At 42.4% G+C, this 23,339-nt stretch overlaps 2 protein-coding genes across 6 annotated transcripts in view; one reads left to right on the top strand and one right to left on the bottom strand.

Moving 5' to 3' along the window:
* The window catches only part of ASTN1 (astrotactin 1), a 300,263-nt gene that overhangs the window by 276,246 nt on the left and 678 nt on the right, over nt 1-23,339 (bottom strand). The gene's annotated exons all lie outside the window — the stretch shown is intronic.
* The window catches only part of BRINP2 (BMP/retinoic acid inducible neural specific 2), a 127,272-nt gene continuing 126,931 nt past the window's right edge, over nt 22,999-23,339 (top strand). Inside the window, exon 1 of the mRNA XM_086693497.1 lies at nt 22,999-23,195. The gene's annotated coding sequence lies outside the window, so the exon portion shown is untranslated. The remainder of the gene's footprint in view (nt 23,196-23,339) is intronic.

Below are 23,339 nucleotides of genomic sequence, written 5' to 3'. Positions count from 1 at the left end.
ATATTTTTTAAAATAACAGCCCATGTCCTACCTAGAAATATTCTCATACCAATTGCTAATTTCTTAGTTTTGGTCATTCATTACATTCGGGCAAAATGTGAATGAGGAGAAGCTGGGGAAGGGTAGAAGCTGGGGGAAGGGTACAAGAGCATTACCTGCACTATTTCTGCAATGTGTCCATAAGCCTAACGTTATTTCAAATAATAAGTCACCACTTATCGGGCATTAATATCATTGAACCAGGTCCCACAAGTAAACAAAGTCAAGTTTCTTCGCCTTCAGGTTTAGCTAGAACTTTACCAAGTCTCCGTGGAAATTATGGCTATAACATGTTTCCACAGACTATAACTTGCTGTTGATGATGCCATCAGAAATTCTGGAAGAGACTCTCCATGCGAGATTACTGGACTACATACGTACTAAGTAAGTACTCTTGGGGCTGAAACCAAAACAGGTCAGGAGCAGGGAGTGGAGCCTCATGGGGTGGCGTCATCCCTAAGCTGGTTTAGCCTACTAGATAACAGCCCCAATGGTGTAGGGGCAATCTGGTCCAATTCGGAGGTGCCACAATGTTCAGATGCTTGGGAAGGTTGTTTCTGATCTCTCGCTGCACACAAGGGCTCCACACAGGCTACGATGAGACTCCACCTCCTTCCCACAAAGACACTTTAGATTAGAAAAGAATTTCCCAGTTGGTATACCACAGCATACTGACATGCTACACACGAATTGAAATATGCCACAATGTTCACCTCCAACCGTTGAGGTAGCCGATGGGGTCTGGCGTAAGCTACAGTCACTAACCCCATCACCTCCAACCTCAAGAAAACACGTAAGGTACTCCAGGGAGACCCACAAAGACTGTCTCTTTAGAGGTCTCCTGCGATGAAAAGGTTTGGGAAGCACTGGCCTTGATGCTTTCAGAGCATGCTACGTCCTCAAATCCCCAAGTGTCTAATCCCCAGGATCGCAAAGCCCAGAACCAAGATTCGAGAAACGCGGATGATTCATTGGATTCCTTTAACCTGTGACTTTGGAGAAGTCAACTTTCAGCCCTGATCCTCTGGTGATGCGTGAAGGTGAAAATGCCTCAGATTTAGAGTCTCTGTCTTAGGGTAGTGCAAACTCTTCCAAGTGGGTCTAGAACAACAGCCATTCCCTTCACCTTTAATCTCAAACCCCCTAGGAAATGAGCCGAAATTGCTTAAAATGTCATAGTTGCTCAATGGGCCTCCCCCATGACCTTTAAGTAATGATAACAGTGTGCCTTCCAGGCTCACTGTAAAATATATCCAAAGTCTTACAGAACATGACTTTAAAAAAAAAAAATAACCATCTCTGTAAGCCAGCACCTTTAAACACCATGATTCTGAGATTCTTAATCAACCACTTTTTCTTGCTGACTGGTAAAAATCCCCCACACATGAAGGTCATGGGGGCTAAGTACGCACACCTACTTGGTACAGGTTATGATCCCATAAAGCACTGTCCTCCAGAGGAAGCACAGAATACACATTAAAATTTGGTAACAAAAACGAGCTAGAGTAGAACGAGGAGACCAGGAACCTCCATTCATTCATTCGTTTGTTCGTTCTTCTGTTCATTCACCAAAAACCACGTACCAGAGACGCACCAGCACTAGGACCACAGGCTAGGAACTACAGGCGTACAAACTACTGTTGCTCCCTGCAAAGTGTTGTAACAGACGTAAACCAAGTGCCCACAATTCATGTGGAAGATAATTAACTCTCCCTGGGACATCAGGGGCAGCTCTTGGCTGAGGCGCCACATGAGCTAGGTGAGCCATTTTCCAGCTTCTCGGTCTCAGAAATTCTGGAAGATACTCTCTATGCGAGATTACTGGACTACGTATGTACTAAATAAGTACTCTTGGGGCTGAAACCAAAACAGGTCAGGAGCAGGGAGTGGAGCCTCATGGGGTGGTGTGATCCCTGAGCTGATGGCAGGAAATTTTCCTTCTTAAAAACCATGGGGGGGGGGGGGGCGCCTGGGTGGTGCAGTCGGTTAAGCGTCCGACTTCAGCCAGGTCACGATCTCGCGGTCCGTGAGTTCGAGCCCTGCGTCGGGCTCTGGGCTGATGGCTCAGAGCCTGGAGCCTGTTTCCGATTCTGTGTCTCCCTCTCTCTCTGCCCCTCCCCCATTCATGCTCTGTCTCTCTCTGTCCCAAAAATAAATAAACGTTGAAAAAAAAAATTAAAAAAAAAAAAAAAAAAAACATGGGAACCACAATGAGCTTTTGTTGTTCTATGTGGGCTATGCTTATCAGAGTTTGCGGTATTTATCTGAAGCCAGAACTGGGAAATGTTATAAATAATTATTTGTTTAGTGTTTATTTATTTTGAGGGAGAGGGCATGAGCATGCTTGTGTGTGCATGAGCAAATGAGGGAGAGGCAGAAAGAGAGAGAGAGAGAGAGAGAGAGAATCCCAAGCAGGTTCCACACTCCGTGCAGACAGAGCCTGACACGGGGCTGGATCTCCTGACTGTGAGATCACGACCTGAGCCCATATCAAGAGTAAGACGCTTGGGGCACCTGGGTGACTCAGTCGGTCAGACATCAGACTTTGGCACAGGTCATGAGTTCAAACCCCACACTGGGCTCTGTGCTGACAGCTCAGAGTCTGGAGCCTGCTTCAGATTCCATGTCTAAAATGAATGAACATTAAAAAATATATTTAAAAAAAAAAAGTAAGACACTTAACTGACTGAGCCATCCAGGAGCCCCTAATTATTAATTCATTTAAAAACAATAATAAGAAAGCCACCACATGTTAACAAAAACCATGTATTTTATGGAAAAAACAATATTTTTATGATAAAAGAAATAGTGAGAGGAATGACATTATCTTTCCAAAATTCTCCAAAATTCTTTTAAATATCCAGCTATTTAAATACAAGACAGTTAGGGGGTGCCTGGGTGGTTCAGTCAATTAAGCATCTGACTTCTGCTCAGGTCATGTCTCATGGTTCGTGAGTTCAAGCCACGCGTCAGGCTCTGGGCTAACAGTTCAGAGCCTGGGGCCTGCTTTGGATTCTGTGTCTCCCTCTCTCTCTGCCCCTCCCCCCACCCACGCTCTGTCTCTCTCTCAAAAATAAATAAACGTTAAACAAAATTAGAATAAGAGACTCTTAAGGACTAAGAACAAACTAAGGGCAGATGGGAGGGTGGGGGAGAGGGGAAAGTGGGTGACGGGCAGGGAGGAGGGCACTTGTTGGGATAAGCCCTGGGTGTTGTATGGGAAACCAATTTGACAATAAATTACATTTTTTAAAGAATCAGAAAAAGAAAGACAGTAGGATTTTCATCCCTGCTCCTGCATTAAATATACTACAGATTACTATGGCTGAAGTATATGAAGAAAATCCTGCCTCACAGAGAGATGAATTTAGAAAAGGGAGGAGTCTTTTAATAGCGATTTCAGAAAACTGTGGATATTCTTTTCTGATACTATACCAAAGCTCAGGAAGTATTAACTTCTTAAAGGCAAATGGCCATGTGGAAACAGAAACCATACATGGAACATATTCGTTAAAGTCCATTATCCATGTTGAAATTTGAATGTACTTTTTTACTCATGCACAGCTTTGTGGTTTTTCGAAGTTTTGTGGGGGTTTTTTGTTTGTTTTCTGGGTGTTTTTAGAGAGAGGGAAAGGAGGGACAGAGGGAGAGGGAGAGAATCTTGACCAGGTTCTATGCTCAGCCTGGAGCCCCACACGGGGCTCTATCGCATAACCCTGGGATCGTGACCTGAGCCAAAATCAAGAGTCAGATGCTCAACCAACTGAGCCACCCAGGGGCCCCTCGTGCACAGTTTTAAAACGTCATGCACTGGTCACTTCAAAAATATTGGCTCATGGATTTCCACAGATCTTCCATGGTTCATTATACAACTGCAAAATCTCCCATTCATGAATAGCATTACCAGTCTCATGAGTCAAGTCTATAAGTACTGAAAAGCTGTCACGCTTGCTGTGACATTCACAAGTTGTTATGATATTCCTTTTTTTTTTCCTCTTGAAAGCTTGGATTTTATCATTCGCTACAAATATTGTCAGTTATTTTCCAAGCTCACTTTGTTCATTTTCAAGAAAATGTCGGCCAAGTTCCCAAGTCTGAATAAACACAGCTCGTTTGTTCTGTCAGGCACAAATCACGGTATGTGACAAAAGCAGATAGTTGAGCTTGCAACTGAAACACCTGCACTTGAGTTTATAGGCAGAAGTCGGATGTGTGCTTCTTCCCACTCTGTAGGTGAGAACAGAAGAGGACATATGCTCGAGGGCCAAAATGTAATAAATTAATCATTTACATTGCTTCATTCTAGGATATCCACAAGTAAAAGTGGATTCGTGGAACAAGCGAGAGTGTGGTGAAATACTCAATGAACACTTGTACGGTTTGCCATCCCTGCGAGCATTCCTGCTAAGACACCTGCAGTTTTTCCCACCACTGCTTTTGCAAATATCAACCCCGTGATAAAGATAAAGATAATCTTGATATTATGAAGAAAACAGTTTTCACTTCAAAGAGCCTGTGGAAGGGGTCTCGTCGATCTATGGAAAGGTCGGTGGGACACTTTAAGAACCACTGAGCTCTAGGCACCTAGGTGGCTCAATCAGTTAAGCATCCAACTTCAGCTCAGGTCATGATCTCATGGTTCATGAGTTCAAGCCCCGTGTTGGGCTCTGACAGCTCAGAGCCTGGAGCCTGCTTTGGATTCTGTGTCTCCCTCTCTCTGTGCCCCTCCCCCTCTCGCACTCTGTCTCTGCCTTAAAAATAAACAAAACATTAAAAAAAATTTTAAATGGCTTGAATATGAAGGCCATTTCAAAAAATAATAATAAATAAACAAAAAATAAAATAAAATAAAACACTGAGCTAAACGCCAACGCTCCTCAGGAGTTGGCCTGGTGAAGGTCAATGGAACCAAGCTCAACGTGTTTTCACAAAGAACGTGCTCTATGCCAAACAAGTGAGCACTGTGCTGGAAGCTGAGGATACAGAGATGATTAAGACACTGCCTGGGAGGAGCCTATTCTTTCACGGGATAGGCAAATGGGGAAGAAAATAATTTCAGACTGAGGGAGTATTACTAGGGAGGTATGCGTGGAGACAACACAGCAGGCAAACAACCCTCAGAAGAGGACGTCGTATCTACGATGTATACGGAAGAACGAAAGGAACTGGAAAGGGAGGTAGAGGTACAAGAAAAATAACAGGTCAGCATTGATCAAGCATGAAGTGGAAGGGACTAAAGTGACTCCCTCTCCCCATGCAGCCCGGGAGTACGACCTCGGCTCCAAGAATGAGCCCCGACTAGTCCAAGCTGAGCCATTATTGCATCGCTCTGGGCACAGAGATTGGTCCAGGGATGGGCAGGCCTAAGTCAACTCCCCCCAGTGAACTGCAAGGAGGGGCTTGCAGGGGGCTGCGGGGAGGCTTGTGCCAGCTCTCAAAGCGATCCTGACTCTTCCTCTGGACATACTCCATATGGAGGTGGTGCCTGCAACCATAGCCACCATTTTACTACCAGTCTAAGGATGCAGACCATGCACACGGGAGGCCAAAGCCATGAGAACTGCAGAGACACAAAGTTGAAGCCCGGATAACAGTACACCCGATTACCACTTTCACAGGCCTGAGCCTATGGATCCCCTGTATCAATTAGTTCAGTTCAAGTTCAGTTTTCTCTTACTCATAATGGAAAAATTCCAAACTAATGTGAGCTTGATCTGACATGGTCCTGACAGGTATGAACCAAATCATGGAGTGCCTTCCATACCTTGCTAAGAATCGTGAGCATTCTTCAGCAGGTCCAGGAAGTCAATATAATATTATAAAGGGGAAAATAATAAAGCTTCTGAAAATGCCACCAGCTGATTTGGGGAGGACTCTTTCATTTTTATGCTCTGGCCACACTGGCTTTCTTTCAGTTTTACAAGGTACCTTCCCACCTATAAAGAGGTTTTGTGTTACCCAAGAAAAGGAGGAGACAATTTCAAGGAAGATCAGTAGGAGCAATCAGCAGTGGGTCACTAAGATGGGGCCAGAGAGCGTTCCCTGGATTTCACATGGCATCTCAGTGCAATGAAGCAGTCAGGAAGCTAAAAGCCATTCTGAACAGGGAGAGAGACTGATCAGGTGGCTTGCTAAGAGGGAATACTAGGGAGCAGACAATTTTTTTTTAAACCAGGATAGACTGAAGAGAGAGATCCAAGAAAAGGAACGGGCAAGACAAAGTAAAGATCTAGAAGAGAGGAATGACAGACACGTGAGGCCCCAGAAGAGGCAAAATTCTTTGTTCTGTGAACACAGAACTGTCTTTTCTATTTTGCATCCTGAGAGCCTAGTATCATCACCAATACTTAGCAGCTACTTGAAAAAATATTGGCAGATGGAAATGAGAAGCTAAGAATGAATGTGGAAGCATATCTGCAAGTTTGAGAGTAGGGGTGTACAGAAACTATGCCTGACCATCAGACTCAATTTGTTTATTAGGTAAAGTATGAGGCAAAGCTGTATGCTAAGTGTAAAGGTATGGAAATTAGGTTGTGAGCTTAACTATCTACTAAAGATTTTAAAATAGTCACGTAAGGCAATGAGAAGAGAGGTTGATCAAGGACAATAAAAAATTAATAAGCAATGTTAAGGACCACATCAAAATTGGAATCCAGATATTTATGGAACCACCAATCCAGACAAATGGGAGAATTTACGTACAAATCTTGGCATTCAGTCTAGGGCTCAAAGTAAAGCATGTCGTATGGGGAAATTGATCCAAATTTAGACATTTACTAGTAGATGCTATACAATAACAAGAAGCAATGAAATTGAGGATTCTAATAAAAAAGGTACTTCAGGAAAAGGAAGAGTTGCAAGAAGCATTCTAATAGACATGGGGAAAATAAAAGGATCAGTGAAATGGTGAATTTCAAGGGTCAAATACCAGTCAGAGTGAAAGGGACAGCAGGAAAGCGCTGGAAAGAGGAATCTGTGGTATGAGCTGACCAGTTGCAGAACTGGAGGACGTTTAAGGGTAAGGGGTTAGTGGCCACGGTTACAAGTGAATAAAATGGGGTTCTGAAGGTCAATGAAGTGCCAGAAGGCAAGGAATTTACAAAGTAGGAAATGGGATATGTTGTCCATGTCAGCGGTTGGCAGCCTATGACATATGGGCCACTTGCCTATTTTTGAAAATGAAGCTTCGATGGAACAACCACACGCGTTCATTTTTGCATTGTCTACAGCTGGTTTTCTGCTATAAAGATGCAGTTAGGTAGTTGCACCAGAGACCATATGGGCCGAAAAGCCTAAAGTAGTTGCTAACTTGCCCTTTAAGAATAGGTTTGTTGAGGGGCGCCTGGGTGGCACAGTCGGTTAAGCGTCCGACTTCAGCCAGGTCACGATCTCGCGGTCCGTGAGTTCGAGCCCCGCGTCGGGCTCTGGGCTGATGGCTCACAGCCTGGAGCCTGTTTCCGATTCTGTGTCTCCCTCTCTCTCTGCCCCACCCCCGTTCATGCTCTGTCTCTCTCTGTCCCAAAAATAAATAAAACGTTGAAAAAAAAAAAAAAGAATAGGTTTGTTGATGGGGTCTATATAGTTAAGGAAATGTTCTTGGGTAAAGGCAGGAGGCGAGAGAGAGAGAAAGAAAACAGAGTGGCAGTACGAAGAATAAGGACAAGGAGGGGCAGGAGGTGATGAAGCTGCTGATGCGTACTTCCAAAAAGGAGGCATCTTCCGGAAGGACAGCAGAATTGTATGGGTCTAGAAGGATGGGTCTTAACTTTTTTGACGTCCCTGTGACAGAGACTGCTATTTTTCCAAAACACCTATTTTCTATCCCTGCTTAGAATTTAAGTTGACCTCTTGCACTGTTGGTAGGAATGCAAACTGGTGCAGGTTATCTGGAAAACAGTCTGGAGGTTCCTCAAAAAATTAAAAATAGAGCTACCCTATGACCCAGCAATAGCACTAGTAGGAACTTACCCAAAGGATACAGGAGTGCTGATGCACAGGGGCACGTGTACTCCAGTGTTCACAGCAGCACTCTCAACAATAGCCAAATTATGGAAAGAGCCTAAATGCCCACCAACTGATGAATGGATAAAGAAGATGTGGTTTATATATTCAATGGAATACCACTTGGCAATGAGATAGAATGAAATCATGCCATTTGCAGCAACGTGGGTGGAACTGGAAGGTATTATGCTGAGTGAAATAAGTCAGTCAGAGAAGGACAGATATCATACGTTTTCTCTCATATGAGGATACTGAGAAACTGAACAGAAGACCATGGGGGAAGGGAAAAAAATAGATACAAACAGAGAGGGAGGGAGGCAAACCACAAGAGACTATTAAATACAGAGAACAAACTAAGGGTGGATGGGGGGGTGGGGGAGAGGGAAAATGGGTGACGGGCATTGAGGATGAGCACTGGGTGTTGTATGTAACCCAATTTGACAACAAATTATATTCATAATAAAAAAATAAAAATAAATAAAATAAAATAAAAATGTCAAACATATTGCAACAACAACAACAAAGAATTGAAGCTGAGCACGTGGCCACCTAGCTAAGACTGCATTTCCCAGCACCACCTGCCTGGACTTAGGGCAGGTGACAAAGTTCTCACAAGGGCACGGGAGTAGATGTATATATATGTACAATGTGTGTCTCACTTGTTGAAACAAAAAGAATATCGTCATCCTGTACTTCCGCCTTCTTCCTTCCTAGAAGTACAAACAGGTGCTGGTCAACCTGCTTGTCCATGCACAAGAGGATGATGACCTAGCGGAGAGGCAGAACAGCAAGACGGAAGGACCGCGGAGTGCTGAAAAAGTGCGTGGAGTGGAGCTGCCCTTCCAAACTGCACCACGTCTCTTGGGACGGTCATCTGAGAGAGAATAAACTCTTCCTCTTTAAGTTATTTTTAGAGGGCTCATTGTTCCAGAAGATTAACCTCTTTCCAACTTAGAGGACCCCTTTAAAAATCCGATTAAGCTATGGACTCTCCTTCCAGGAAACTGCACTTAACACACAAATCTTCTACTTAATGGACTCAGGAGCCCATTCATGATGCTGAGGCTAAGAACACCTGGTATGGAAGCATCAGTGAAGAAAGCAGGGCACGGCCATCCCTCCTACGTGCTTAGACAACATTCTGAGAAGGCGTTCAGAGGACACTTCTCAATCAAGTAGCCGCTCTTTGCCTCTGCACCCTTCCAGGTTGCATTCTGACTAGTGCTAGACTGAAAAGAGCCATCCAGAGGACACTGGGAAACACAGGAGGGGGAACATGAGAAAGAGAGTAAGTCCAAGGCACAGGGTGAGACTATAAGAAGGAAAAATGAGCAGGAGAATTTTAATTCCCAACATTTGGGAGAAAAGTAGACATACAGGGGAGAACAGGACAATCTGAAGCCACCAGTGCAGGCCATTAGATGTGCCCAGACTTGCGCTGCACGCCTCCAGAGGACACTATATGTACACAGGTTTTACTGGAAATGCTGCCTCATGAAGTTACATGGTGTGGTATAGTCACTAAAAGTATTCTCTCACTATTTAGAATTACAAAAGCCACCTAGAAGCCGGCAGCAATGAAAGAGTCTCTCTGGGCACTTCTCCGGTTTCTATCCTTAGCTTCACGCCCACTCAACCAAAGGCCGTCAACTTCTCACACAGATCCCCAAGAGGGCACTTAAATATTTCTAAACTGCACTTCTTTTCACTCATTTTGGTTTTCTACACTTTCTACTTCCTGTTCCCTTAGGCTACAGCTCGTAACTTGTTCTGAAAACTTAGAATCCTCATAGTTGCCAGATTAAATCCCACTATCCTTTAACTTCAATTTAGAACATTTTCTCTGGAAAGAATTTCCTACTATCCTGTCTGATTTAGTTGTTCATTACTGACTAACAAAGCAATCAGTTCTTAACTCAAGTCATTGTATTTACCACACTGTGTAGGACAGTGGCTAAGACTATAGGCTTTACAGATCATTTGAATGTTATATAAATTGTTCTAGAGCAAATAAAGAAGGAAAAGTTAAAAATTATTTTATACAGTAAATGTAAAATTGATACCAAATCTTGGCAAAGAATACACAAAGAAAATGTGAGGTTAACTTCACTTAGGAATACTGGTGCAGAAAAACCCCTAACACATATTAGCAAACAGACTCCAATAACATATTAAAGGAGAAAAACCACTCACTATTTACCAAGTGAAGATTATTTCAGGAATGCAAGGATAGTTCAATATTAGAAAATCCACTTATATAATTCATCCTTTTAATTAGTCTAAGGAGAAAAATCACGATTATAAATACTAAAGAAATTTTAGTATTTTTAAAAAATCATTCTCAACAAAGAAACACTCAATTCCTCTTTAACATGATAACGTTTATCTATCTTAACAGAAAAGCAATTACCATAATGGCAAGACAGTACAGTTGCTACCATTAAAGTCAGGAAAAGACAAGAAATGATACTATCATATTTTTATTTGACATTGTATTGTAGTTACTACTAGTGTAATCAGGCAAGAAAATGAAACCAAAGAAATAAAAACTTGAGGGGACAATATACAACAATCAACATTTGCCTATATGTCTGCCTAACTAAAATACGCAAGAGAACCAACTGAAACACAAGAATAGCTAAAGAATTGAGTCAGGTAGCGGCAGTTGAAAATTAACACATGAATATCGGTATCTTTGATATACACAAACTGTAATCATTTAGGAGATAGATATATATATATATATATATATGCACAATTCATAATACATATACTACATAGGTATATACAAAATACTCCTTTTACAAGAGTACAGAAAGACAAAATACCTAGAAGTAAATCCAACAAGAAATGTACAAGAACTTTATGACAAGAAAGAAAAACCTTGAAAACCCTAGTAGAGGGCAGACCAGAAGTCCCGACCAAATGCAAATATACCAAGTTCTTAAACAGAAAAACTCAACATCGTAAGGATTTAATCTCCCTAAATAAGTTAGTTAAAAATTTTAACAAGATCTCAAACAAAAATACCTAGCTTTTATTTTTCCTGTTTTTTTTTTTTTTCTTCAGGAACCGAACAAGCTTCTTTGAAAGTGTCTGTTTGTTTCAGATACACTTCACACCCAGCATGGAGCCCAATGCAGGGCTCAAACTCACAACCCTGAAATCAAGACCTGAGCTGAGATCAAGAGTCGGACATTCAACCAACTGAGCCACCCCGGCACCCATGAAAGTTTACATGAAAAAAAAGTGGCTAGGAAAACTCTGAAAAAGAATACTAGCAGAGGGTGACTAATCCTACAGAACATTAAAACATACTACAATATACTGTAAAGCTTCAATAATTAAAACGTGGATAGGCACGTATACATACACACACACACACACACACACACACACACACACACACACACACACAGTAATACAACAGAAGTTCAGATAGACCTAAATGTATTAAGGAATTCAGCATGTTATAAAGATGACACCTCTAATCAAAGGGGAAATCACAAACTATTTAATAAATGGTACTGAGACATCTGAGTAACCATCTGGAGAGCTAAATTTGGTACTTCCCACAGTACATCTGGATAAGGTTATGTCTCACAGAATATGTTAGAATGTTCAAAATATATGAAATATTTAAATGCAAAGAATGAAACCAGTAGAATATAAGGAGAAAAAATGATGAATCATTTTATTATCTTAAAGTGAGGAAGAACTTCCCGACTGAGACTTAAGGTGTGAAAGCCAAAAATAAATAGTAACTTACAAAAAATTCAAAAGCTGTTGGAAAACCAGCCAACTAAACAAAAACATGGGCAAAATCAAGAGACATTAATCTCTTGATCTGAGGAAAAATTTTATTTGTAACTTCAATTACAGTCAAAGGGATAATCTCCTTAGTGTTTAAAGTGCTTCTAAAAATATGAAGTAACGACAGATCACTTTACACTTAGCAAACTGACAAATTTGAAAACACTGGATAAAGACAAGTGTTGGTGGGGGTCTGGGGGTATAGTGGCCCTCAAATACTACTGATGAGTGCGCAGACTGGTACAGCCATTCTGAGCACAATCTGACAGTATTTAGTCAAATTAAATATACATAATCTTTATGAGTCAGTGATTCCACTCCCGCTTACACATCCCAGAGAAATTTTAACAACAGTCCTTGAGGGAAGATGCACAAAGATGACACATGCAGCATTATTTATGGGGATGAAGAGCTGGAGGCGACCCAGTGTCCATCACTGAGGGGACTGGTAAAATGTGATGGACACCTGTCATGGAGTCCTCTGCAGCAATGAGAACCATTGGGCTACACCTGTACTGTCCGATAAACCTTTCTGCGATGATGATGGAAGTGTTCTATATACGTATTGTATGTAGAATTACACACATATACACTGTATATACTATATAGTATATCTACTACATATGTATATCCTATAGTATGTACAAAATAGATAATACTGCATATATCACGTATACTATATATGTTACGTGTACCATAATGTATACGCACTATAATGTACTATAAACGTACTATTCGATATGGTAGTCACGAGCCACGTGAGGTTCTTCAAATGCAAATTAATGAAAATTTTTAAAAAGTAAAACATTCAGCCGCTCAGTCGTACCAGCTGCATTTCAGGTGCCGAAGAGCCACGTGCGGCTCGGGATTACCATATTGCATAAGGCATATGTACAACATTCTCATTATTATGGAAAGCTCAGTTAGACAGTGTTGGGCTCTATCTGCACCTAGTGACATGAGGACATCTTAAAAACAAAGTGCTGAGCGCAAAGAGTAAGAATCAGAATGTCATTATATTACATCACCATTTAGTTAAGTCACAAATGCAGGAACACAAAACAACTACTCACATTTTGCAAGAAGACATAGCCCTCCCCCCCACCAAAAGATAAACATTAGGAAAATTAGAGTGCTTGCCTGTGAGGAAGGGTAGGTGGGAATTGGGAGCAGTGATAAAGAGAAACAAAGAGCCAAATTAATGAACCACTGGAAGAAGGAGGGTTTTCATAGGCCTATGACAAAATGTATTGTGAACTGAGGAGTATGATTAACTCAAACCTCTGCACTTAAATTACAAAAACAAAAAGAGAACACACAAAACCGCATATGCTAATATTTACAGCATTTGTATTCCTAATTGCCCAAGACTAGAAGCAACAAAATATTCTTCAACAGGTAAATGGATACAAACTGTGGTATATTCATACAATGGAATATTATTCAACAATAACAATGAATGAGCTATCAAACCAAAAAAAAAATCAATGTGGATGAATCTTAAATGCATAATGCTAAATGAAAAGAGGCAAGTCTGCAAAGGGTACATACTGTATGATTATAATTCTATAACATTCTGAAAAAGGCAGAACTATAGTGACAGCAAAGATCTGTGGTTGCCAGAGTTTGGACGTAATGAAGGGAAGGTTGAATAGGTGAAGGGCAGGGGATTGTGTAGGGCATTAAAACTATTATGTGGGATCCTAGAATTGCAGATATTTGATAGTATGCATTTCGTTTGTTAAAAACCCATAGAATTTTAGAGCACAAAGAGCCCCTCTCAATGCATGCAAATTAAAAGAAAAATCATTTAGGAGGCTGGGTGATCCTGGGATGGAATGTAGAATGAGGCAGAACTCGAATTCTATCAAAAATATATGAAACAACCTCACAAAGGGGGGGGGGGGGCATCCTGACTTACATACCTTCGGCTGGTCTTTTAAGACTAAAGACAAAAGATGCTGTATGTAAGAACTATACTCTAATTGATCAAGTTTGTCCCCACTGGGGTATGGGTAAACAATTCTGATACTGCCACAGATGCACAGTGGAAGTGAACAATTAAAAAAATGGATGGAAGACAGAACCAGATTTCTCAATGCTGGGCTGGGCTAAAGAAAGGCAAGAGACTAGAATGATCCATGGATTAGATAATGCGTTAGAGCCAGACACATCAGCATGAACTCATGCTTAGCTTAATAAGATACAGATGGTTACTTATAGAAATATTTATAAATATGTGTGCACATAGGAGTTAGTATATACACATGTCATTTCCTTGCTCTGTCAGCTGAGATCCTACAAGCTACAATACCCCAGAATAAATAAATACAGTGCCTAGATCTTGTTTAATACTAATCTCTAATTTGAAGAATCAGGGCTAATTAGAGAAAGAGCTGATTCTAGAACTCTGGGGGCAGGGGCTAGAGGGCGTAGTAGGCATACACAAAATGAGCTGGAGCAGAAAGAGATAAAAAGTAACAAAGTGCTCAAAAAACAAAAACAAAGCAAATGCCCACATTGATGAGGTTACCTCAAAGGCACACAGAAGCCAACTGAAAGAGCTCCCATTAGCCAAAGCTGGAACAATTTCAGCAATAAAATCAATAAAGCTGTATTGGATTATAACCCAAAGTATAAAATAAGTATTTGTGAGTCCATATGATATAAATAAATGATTAAATAAATACATTAATGAGGGATAAGAGACAATTCTCTCATGTACAATAATTCAAAATAATTTATGTAGACACTCAGCTCTCAAAATGGTAGACCACAACTCCCCGGCTTCTTAGTATATACTATACACAGTGAATTCCTTCAAAGAGTACAGCATGGAAAGGGGAGGAAAGAGAGTAACTTACAGTAGAGAAATCTGACAAATTCTACTTCAGTCAGGTGGTGGAGGGCAACAGCAACAATGCTAAGTCATATTGACAGAATGTGCCCTTGACACGATGTGACGAAAACGGCTTCCTCCCCAAAACACACAGTTCCAGTCTCATCGTGAACAAACAAATCCCAGTTGAGGAACACCCTGCAAAATACCTGACCAATACTCCCCAAAACTGTTAAGGTCATCAAAAACAAGTCTGAGAAACCGCCACAGCCAAGAAGAGTATATGGAGACTTGGTGAGTCAATGCAATGTGGCGTCCTGGTTAAGATCTTGGGAAAGAAAAAAAGGGATATTAGGTAAAAACTAAGGAAATCTACACAAAGGATGGACTTTAATAGTAATATATCAACATTGGTTCTTTAACTGCAATAAATACATCATACCAACATAAGATGTTATTTAACAGGAGAAAATGGATGTGGGGTATGAGAACTCTGTACTATCTTTGCAATTTTTCTGTAAATCTAGAACTACTACAAAAAATTAACTTTAGGTGGGCCTGGGGGGCTCAGTCTGTTACGTGTCAACTCTTCATTTCAGCTCAGGTCACGATTTCATGGTTTGTGAGATCGAGCCCCATGTCTGCACTATCAGTGCAGGGCCGGCTTGTGACTCTCTCTCTCTCTCTCTCTCTCTCTCTCTCTCTCGGTCTCTCTCTCTTTTTCTGCCCCTCCCTTATCCACTCATGCTCTCTCTCTCAAAAATAAACACTAAAAAAAATGTAAGTTTATTTTTAAACAAGGAACAAAAACAAAAATGAAACACTGCCAGAATGTCTGAAGCCCCTCTTCTTTCCCTCCGCCTTCACATTATCTTCCCTTTCCACCAGACATAACACCCAACTTTTATTTTGTGGGTTTTGTTTCTTTGCTTTTCATAAAAAATGTATATCTTTATGTCCTCAAATAACGTGTTGCTATTTTGAATTTTATATAAATGAGACCGTGCTGTATTTGTTTTTAATGTTTATTTGAGAGAGAGAGAGAGCAGAGGAGGGGCAGAGACAGCGAGAGAGTGAATCCTCTGTGCTGACAGCACAGAGCCTGATATAGGGCTCGAACCCATGAACCATGAGATCATGACCTGAGCTGAAACCAAGAGTCAGACGCTTAACCAACTGAGCCACCCAGGTGCCCCAATATGATGTATGAATGTTTCGGCTAGTTGCTTATTTTTTACTTAACATTACAGTTGTAAGATGCATCCATGTTGGTGTATGTGGCTGCAATTCATTTATTTTCATGGATGGATAGCATTCCATTGGATGAGTGTTACACCTCCATACTTCTAGCTTCCTATTAATGGACACTGGTTGCTTCCAGATTTTGTTATGACTAACAAGGCTACTACAACATTCCTGTGTATTGTGAAAATTACTAAAGGCAAACCTCATTGAAGTGACCCGGGGAGGCTAGAAGGGGGAGCCCTACCACTCAATGTCAATCACAGGAAGAACTATCAGTCACAAACCCCAACAGAAGAATCATTCATAGGAAAGAACGATCAGTTTACAGGCCCCAACAGGAAAAGATGTACACTGAATCTTCTACAAGAAGTCCACCAGCCCTGCAACTCAGACAGTGAGAAATCATCATCACCCTGAATTCTTGCTTTTCACCAACGGACTGTCATTCAAAACAACCCCTCTCAACTTCCTCTGTCTTCTCCATAAAATAATGTTCCTCTCCTTTGTTTGTTAGACTTGCCTATGGTTCTGCCATAGATTCTATGTCCTCATTTGGAATTCTCTGCCATCCCAAATGAACCCATTGCTGCTGGTAAAAGAACTTTATTTTTAATGCTTATTTATTTTTGGAGAGGCACAGAGTGCAAGCAGGGTAGGGGCAGAGAGAGAGAGAGGGAGACACAGAATCCAAAGCAGGCTCCAGGCTCTGAGCTGTCAGCACAGAGCCCAACATGGGGCTCGAACCCACGAACTGCGAGATCATGACCTGAGCCGAAGCCGGATACTTAACCGACTGCACCACCCAGGCACCACAAGAACTTTTATTTTAAGGTTAACAATATACATATAAAAATTCCTGTGTAGTAAATACCTGGAAGTAGAAATGCTGGATTGTGAGACGTGCATGTTCTCAACTTTACCATGTGATACCAAACTGTTTTGTAAAAGTTGTCATGTATCAATTTAGACAACTATCAGCAACAGTTTAATTTGTACAAATTTTGTTCCTTGGAAACCCAGGAATCAACAGAGGCGCTTCATCGTGTTGTCTCAAAATTTTAAATTGTATGCAATTTAAAAAATAAGTTAATAACTATTACATACTTATAATAAAAAGAATGATGATAGATAACAAGTTGTGGTACATTAGAAATTACCAGAGGCCTTAACTTGTCCTGAGAGATTAACTTGCTTAAATAAAAGAGCTTTTTTCTGCCATTTGTGTGCATCTATTTCAATTCAGTGTGAAAGTGGAGAAATAAAGATGGGACGTGTCCCCGCTGAAAGGAAGTCAAGTTCTGTGCCCATAAACTGACGTTAATCTGAGAAACTTCGAGCCTTTTGGGTTTAATTGCATTTCCACCCTCGAAAAAAACTCCCTCCAAATACATACATACATACATATATATATATATATATATATATATATATATATATATATATGCTCTATAAAACAAGACCTCAATCTTCACTCCAAAAAACTATAAAGAAATTAAACTCGTATTTCATTTTTTCCTTCAAAAACTCCAATGACTTGAATTCAAACCTATCAGTATATCTACAAGAGCATCTGAAATGTTGTAAAATTCATCACCCTGGCATTCAAAATGCCTTTGATGTAAAAATCTACATTTCTGTAGACAAACTATAAATAATAATCCTCTCAATACTGTAAATTAGTGCATTCTTCTGCTTTGAGTTATGTAAGTATAGGAGACCCTACTTTCAGATTGCTACCATTCATCGTCCTGGTGTCTTAGATGGGCTGTCACTGTATATAAATTTATTTACTGTTAACCTAAGCAGTTGACTGTAACAGAGAGTAAAAGGAAGGACAAGAAATTTTAAAGTTTCTTCTCAAGTGGAGAATTGGACGGACGAGTGAAAAAAAAAAAAATGTACGGTTGTTTCCTAACAAGCAAAGCTCAACTTTTGCAGAAAGGTAGAAAATTATGCCCACTATCACACTGGAAGCCAATTAAGCTCAGTAAAGGGCGCCTGGATGGCTCAGTTGGTAAGCATCCGACTTCAGCTGGGGTCATGATCTCATGGTTCGTGAGTTCAAAGCCCCACCATTGGGCTCCGTGCTGACAGCTCGGAGCCTGGAGCCTGCTTGGGATTCTGTGTCTCCCTCTCTCTCTGCCCCTCCCCCACTCACACTCTCTCTCTCAAAAATAAGAAAAAATTTTTAAAAAATCAAAAAAAAAAAAAGCTCAGTAACTGCTAATCGAGCAGCTCCATGGAGCCCTGACAATGGATTCAAAGCACAAGGCCACTTAATACAAAGGGCAGTGGCCTGGGACCAGGAGCTAAAACCTTCTGGATGGCTCCATTTATCCATGGAGCCATCTCTCTGGGATTCCCAGTTTGCATTTCTGCGGGGTCTTTGCAAGAAGAGCACTGGACAGGTTATCTTCATCCCCACAGATCCTACATCGTTCATCACCACAGAGGGTGCCGTCTGTACACATCATGGAACATGGCTCCCCAAACCTGGACACTATAAATGAAACAAGAATCCCCATCTCTGCTTCGGAGAGTAAGTGTACCTGCTAAGGCAAATATTTCTTGATGAAGTTCACTCTCTTCCGCATTAAGGCTTGGGTGAGAAATCACTCAATGGGCAAGGATATTCAAAAGGTATTTACGTAGACGTCATGAAGGATTCTTCTGTACAAAGTAGGTTGGCGTACTTTCCCTATCCTACACCATTGCCGAGCCTTCTTTTATCCAATCATGAAAAAGAACAGATTTTGAAAATTTTTAAGGCATAAAATCGCCACTAAGAGAAAGGTTTAAATGTCATATCGACCTGAGTTCAAGTAATGGATCCATCAATTGTGAGCTTTGCGACCCTGAGTGAGTTATTTAACCTCTCTGATCCTTACTTTTCTCCACTGTTGGAAGAAGTGAAAAGCCAGGAGTTGACACCAGATCTGTCTTCAAAGCTTGTTCTTTTAACCACCACACTGGACTGTTCCAGACAGTTTAAACTGCACCTTGCATGTGGGAACGCACTACATCCCTGCAGGCTGATTGATTTATCTTCGGGAGTACCTTCTTCTATCAAAAGCCATGGCAGCTAAAACTAAACACCAAGGCTCAGGAGAAACAGCCTTCTTCGCTAAGTTTCACACATGCACGAGCTCAATCTTTGGGTCTGAAACACAGGAGCACCCCTCAACAGTAGTGAGACTGATAAATCTGTTCTGTTCACAGCACAGAAGACCACACTTCAATGCAGGTTAAGCAACTGTGTCAAAATCAGACACACCTCCAAAGCAAGAAGGTCTACGGTCTTAAGAGCTCGGATACAAAATTTTAGTTGAGATAGGAAATTTTCATGATTTTATATTCTCCTGAGAGAGTAATAAGGCCTTTTAAAGAAACTTCCAACGTGAAATACACATTGCTAACAGTCTGTCCAAACAAAATAGGGTGGGGAGGATACTGACGAAGCAGGGCCCTCTCACTTCTCCTGTTTCAATTCTCTAGAACACCATGAACTTTTGAGTTCATCAATTGCAACCTGTCCATTACAACTGGACCACCTCCTGGAACATATCTTTCTACTTTGGACTGAAATCCAATGTAACACCTGTTAGCTTAATAGCCAACCCTGTAGCCTCTGGGTTAACTCTGTCAGCACCAATCATAATTCTTTCAAAACAAGTTTCGTCACCATGTGGGTTTTGCTTTTACAAACCTGCACTCTCTGCTTGCAATTTGAGCATACTTTCTTTTTCCATGGACTCTATCTCCTGGATTGCAATACCTAAGACCCATGCCCCTCCAAAAAACAAACAAACAAAAAAGCCTATGGTTATTTTATAGCCTCTTTTTAGTCCACAGGTCTATGCATCTCAAGATCTTAATTTGGAAACTGTCTTTACTTTGGAACATTATAGAGTTTCCCCAACATTTCTGAAAGCAGGTTTAGACTGCCTGGCTTAGAGTTGCTAGATAAATACCATAAAGAAAAGGGAAGCATGACAATCTAGAGATGGCAGGCCTTGACTAAAAACATTCCGAGTCAAAGCATTTTAAAATTACACATAGCCAAACAAAGCACAACTGAAAGTTACACGTGGCCCTTGCACCATTTGCAAACTCACTTTGGACAACAAGAGCTCCCACTACCCCACCCCACCCCCCAACACTGCCCCACAGGATGACCCATCCTACAAGCAAAACCCACAGCATTGCTGGCTGAGGTAGCTGCCGGGAGTCAGGCTTCAGGACCTTCTATGTCAAATCAGCCCTGCACTGCCTGGCTTCTAAGCGGAGAACTACGCTCCACTCTCTCGAGCCGCACACCCTCCCGACGACTCTCCTCCCACAAGGGCGATCCCAGTACTGCACCACACGCGGGCCATCCCGTATTCCTGTTCATCCCCACCCACTGCTGAGATGGCTTCACCTTCCCCTTGGCCAAGCCAAATTGAATCCATCTTTAATCTTGTTCGTTCGTGTTTTGACTTTTTAAATCCGCACAAAGAGGACGGAAGTGGGATACACGCATGTGCCTTGGGGGACGGGTAAAGCTTCCTAGAGAGGTGAACAAGTGTGCATGGTCTAAAAGGAAGAGCAGATGGGTGCCAAGTAGAGAAGGGGGAAAGCGCATTCCAGGTAGAAGGAACAGCATATGCAAAGTCTTGCAGGGACGTGAGGCTGGAGACGTTGGCTGGAGTCAGAACATAGTCTTGTTTGCCTCACTGAAAAAACAGGACTTGATCCTGGAGACAAAAGGAAATCAAAGGACCTGATTTGGGTCAAGGTCGCTAATGAAGCCCATGTCATCCATGGAGTCTGCTCTTACCAAGCAAGTAGTTCCTTCCCCAGCATTCCCACGCCCCTTAACACCCATACCACACGATCAAGTGTTATTTCTTCCAATTCTTACAGGTATTTCAGTCTGTTTTCCCTGACTAGAGAGAATCCGAGGGCAGGGGCCTTTTATTTATTTTTTTTTCCACTTGTCTATCCTAATAATGCCAACGAGTGCTGAGCAAGTGAACGATCAGTAATTTCCCAGGACTAGTGAATTCGTATTCCTCTAGAGGATGACTTGCTTAAGCACACTTCAGTTCCAGAGATAAGAGTAGGGGAAGCTCAAAACCAAAGTCACTACAGCCCTTACTATTGGCCACGAGCGACAGAATCCAGGACCACAAAACTTAACTTCAAGAGCAACTATACACTTGAGTCTTTCCTCCATGAACCTGGACTAGCTCTGCTCCCTTACACAAGCTGACAGTCACTCCTATTCCCCCTGGGAATACTGGGCCAGAAGGGATAGGCATCAGCACATCTCTGGTTCTGAACATGCCCCCACTGACAGGGGGTAGGGGGAGACACAATCAATGCATTTAGGAAATGCATCTGGCCATGAAGTGAGAGTGTGTCTGTTCCTGTATGTAAATGCCAAGTTGCAGGAGGTTACCATAGCAACTCCAGCAGGGTGCTGCAGTGGGCAGCTTTGCATAGAGGTGCAGAAACCCCATTCTTTAACATCTGGTCTTTCGCTGTGCACACTGGATCCCAGCAGGCTTTAGGCCCTGGCTTTGGGATTCTGCAAAAAAGGACATGAAAATTTTGAAGAACTGCTAGTCCAGCTTCCCGTTTTTTATACACCACACACAGCCCTCCGCATGCACAGTAAACACTGATTGTAGAGCCCAAAACAGGGCTCTTTAGAAACACAGAATTCCCTATACTCATTCTTGTATATTATGATGAACAGATTGTACTTGCACATCAGCATGACTTCCACACAAAATTTACAACCACTGAATAACCTGGCAATTTTTTGTACATTTTAATGAGTAGCATATCCCCAGTGTCCCCATTCCCAGCCAGCCCCCAGCTTTTATTATGTTATTGGTATGTCTTTAATGCAAAAATACATAATGCCATCCAGAGTGTAGGCTGGACTTAATGGGGTCAACTAAGCTGCTCTCTAGGAAACGCAAACCAACTTTTCAAAGGATTGGGCAATTTCTGAAATTGCTTTTCTGTGCGGGTTGGAGAGTGGGAGGTTTACTCAACCACTTCTTAACGCTTTCACTATGAAGAGTTCTCTGGCGAATAAAGAGCATGAGGGAGATGTTAGAGGACATTCCACATGTGGCTGTCACCTACGTATGGCCATCAGGAAGCCATGTTCCTACAAAGTGAACTCCAGCTGGTAGTACATTAAGTGGACGCAACAGCCTCCTGGACGGTTTCACTGTTTTTCAGTTTTTGGATCTAAAGACGAACTTTGAATTGGATTATCTCTGAATTCTTGCCTGGGCAAAAGAAGGATGATTTAGAGCATCACTAAAGAAATGGACTGCATGGTGGGCCTGCACAGCAGGGGAGACATACATCTGCACAGGAAGTAGGAAAGGAAATTTTGGTTAATGAAGTCACATGAACCTGTGGTGCTTTGCAAGATGCTGGAGCAGGACCACAATATCTTTGCAGCCTGGTAGTGAAAAAGAGGTGAATCAGAAAGGACGTGGAGGTTCCAGGATCTGAAGGAGTTTTGTGGCCTAAGAAAATTAAAATAGGGGTACTGGGAGAGAAATGTAAACAAAGGAAGGAACGGAGAGCTCTTACCCAGGGAGATCATTCTGGGTGCAGGAACGTCTATGCCTACCTAAGGTAGCACTGGGAACAAAGAAGATGCCAACATTAAGAGACTACAGTCGGATGATTTCTCTATGCGAGGAATTGGGATGTGACATGGACATGTGGAGGTGGCTGGATGAGGACACTGTTGCACGTAGGCACCGAGGGAGGACTTGCCAGGATGGACATCAGGGGTAGAGGAAACTTGAGTGTTCTGAAGGAAGGCCAGAAAGAGTGTCAGTAATCTGGTGAAAGATAAAGAACCCTCTCAGAGGGTGCAGCCTAGAGATCCAGCCGGTGCAATCCGGCCTGCACACGCCTGCCAAGGTGGGGGCCAGATACCTGTTTCTAACTCCCCCCAGGAAATGCCGTAGGTGTCCGGGGGGGGGGGGGGTGAAGCCAAGAACTGAGCATGTGGCCAGAGAGTGGGGAGAAGGGCTTATGGGAGTGGAGCTGGTAGCCTCCAAGAAGTGCTCTGTCAGTCTGCTCCTGAAGGAAAGCGGGGAGGTCAAGGCCGGGAAAGGTTTCAGAGAGACCCCTGCAACCCGCTTCCGTGGGGCAGGGCGGCCGCGGAGAGGTCGAGGGCCCGGCGTCCAGGTCGGAAGCGGGGAGAAGCCGGGGGCACGGAGGCGCTGGCCGGCAGGTGGGTGTGGAGGGCGGGCCGGGCGCGGGGCGGATCCAGGAGGTAGCTGTGGGGGAGGGGAGGTCGGCGGCTAGTGGGTGTGTGGAGCTAGGGGAGGTGGGGGGTGGGGGCGCCGGGCCGCGCCTCGGGCCGCCTCGGCCTCCC

The sequence above is a fragment of the Puma concolor genome, chromosome E4, assembly GCF_028749965.1.
Source record: "Puma concolor isolate L17-30 chromosome E4, mPumCon1.1.hap2, whole genome shotgun sequence".
Lineage (NCBI taxonomy): Eukaryota > Metazoa > Chordata > Mammalia > Carnivora > Felidae > Puma > Puma concolor.
Note: the sequence above shows the minus strand (reverse complement) of the source record. Positions and strands in the feature narration are given on the sequence as shown.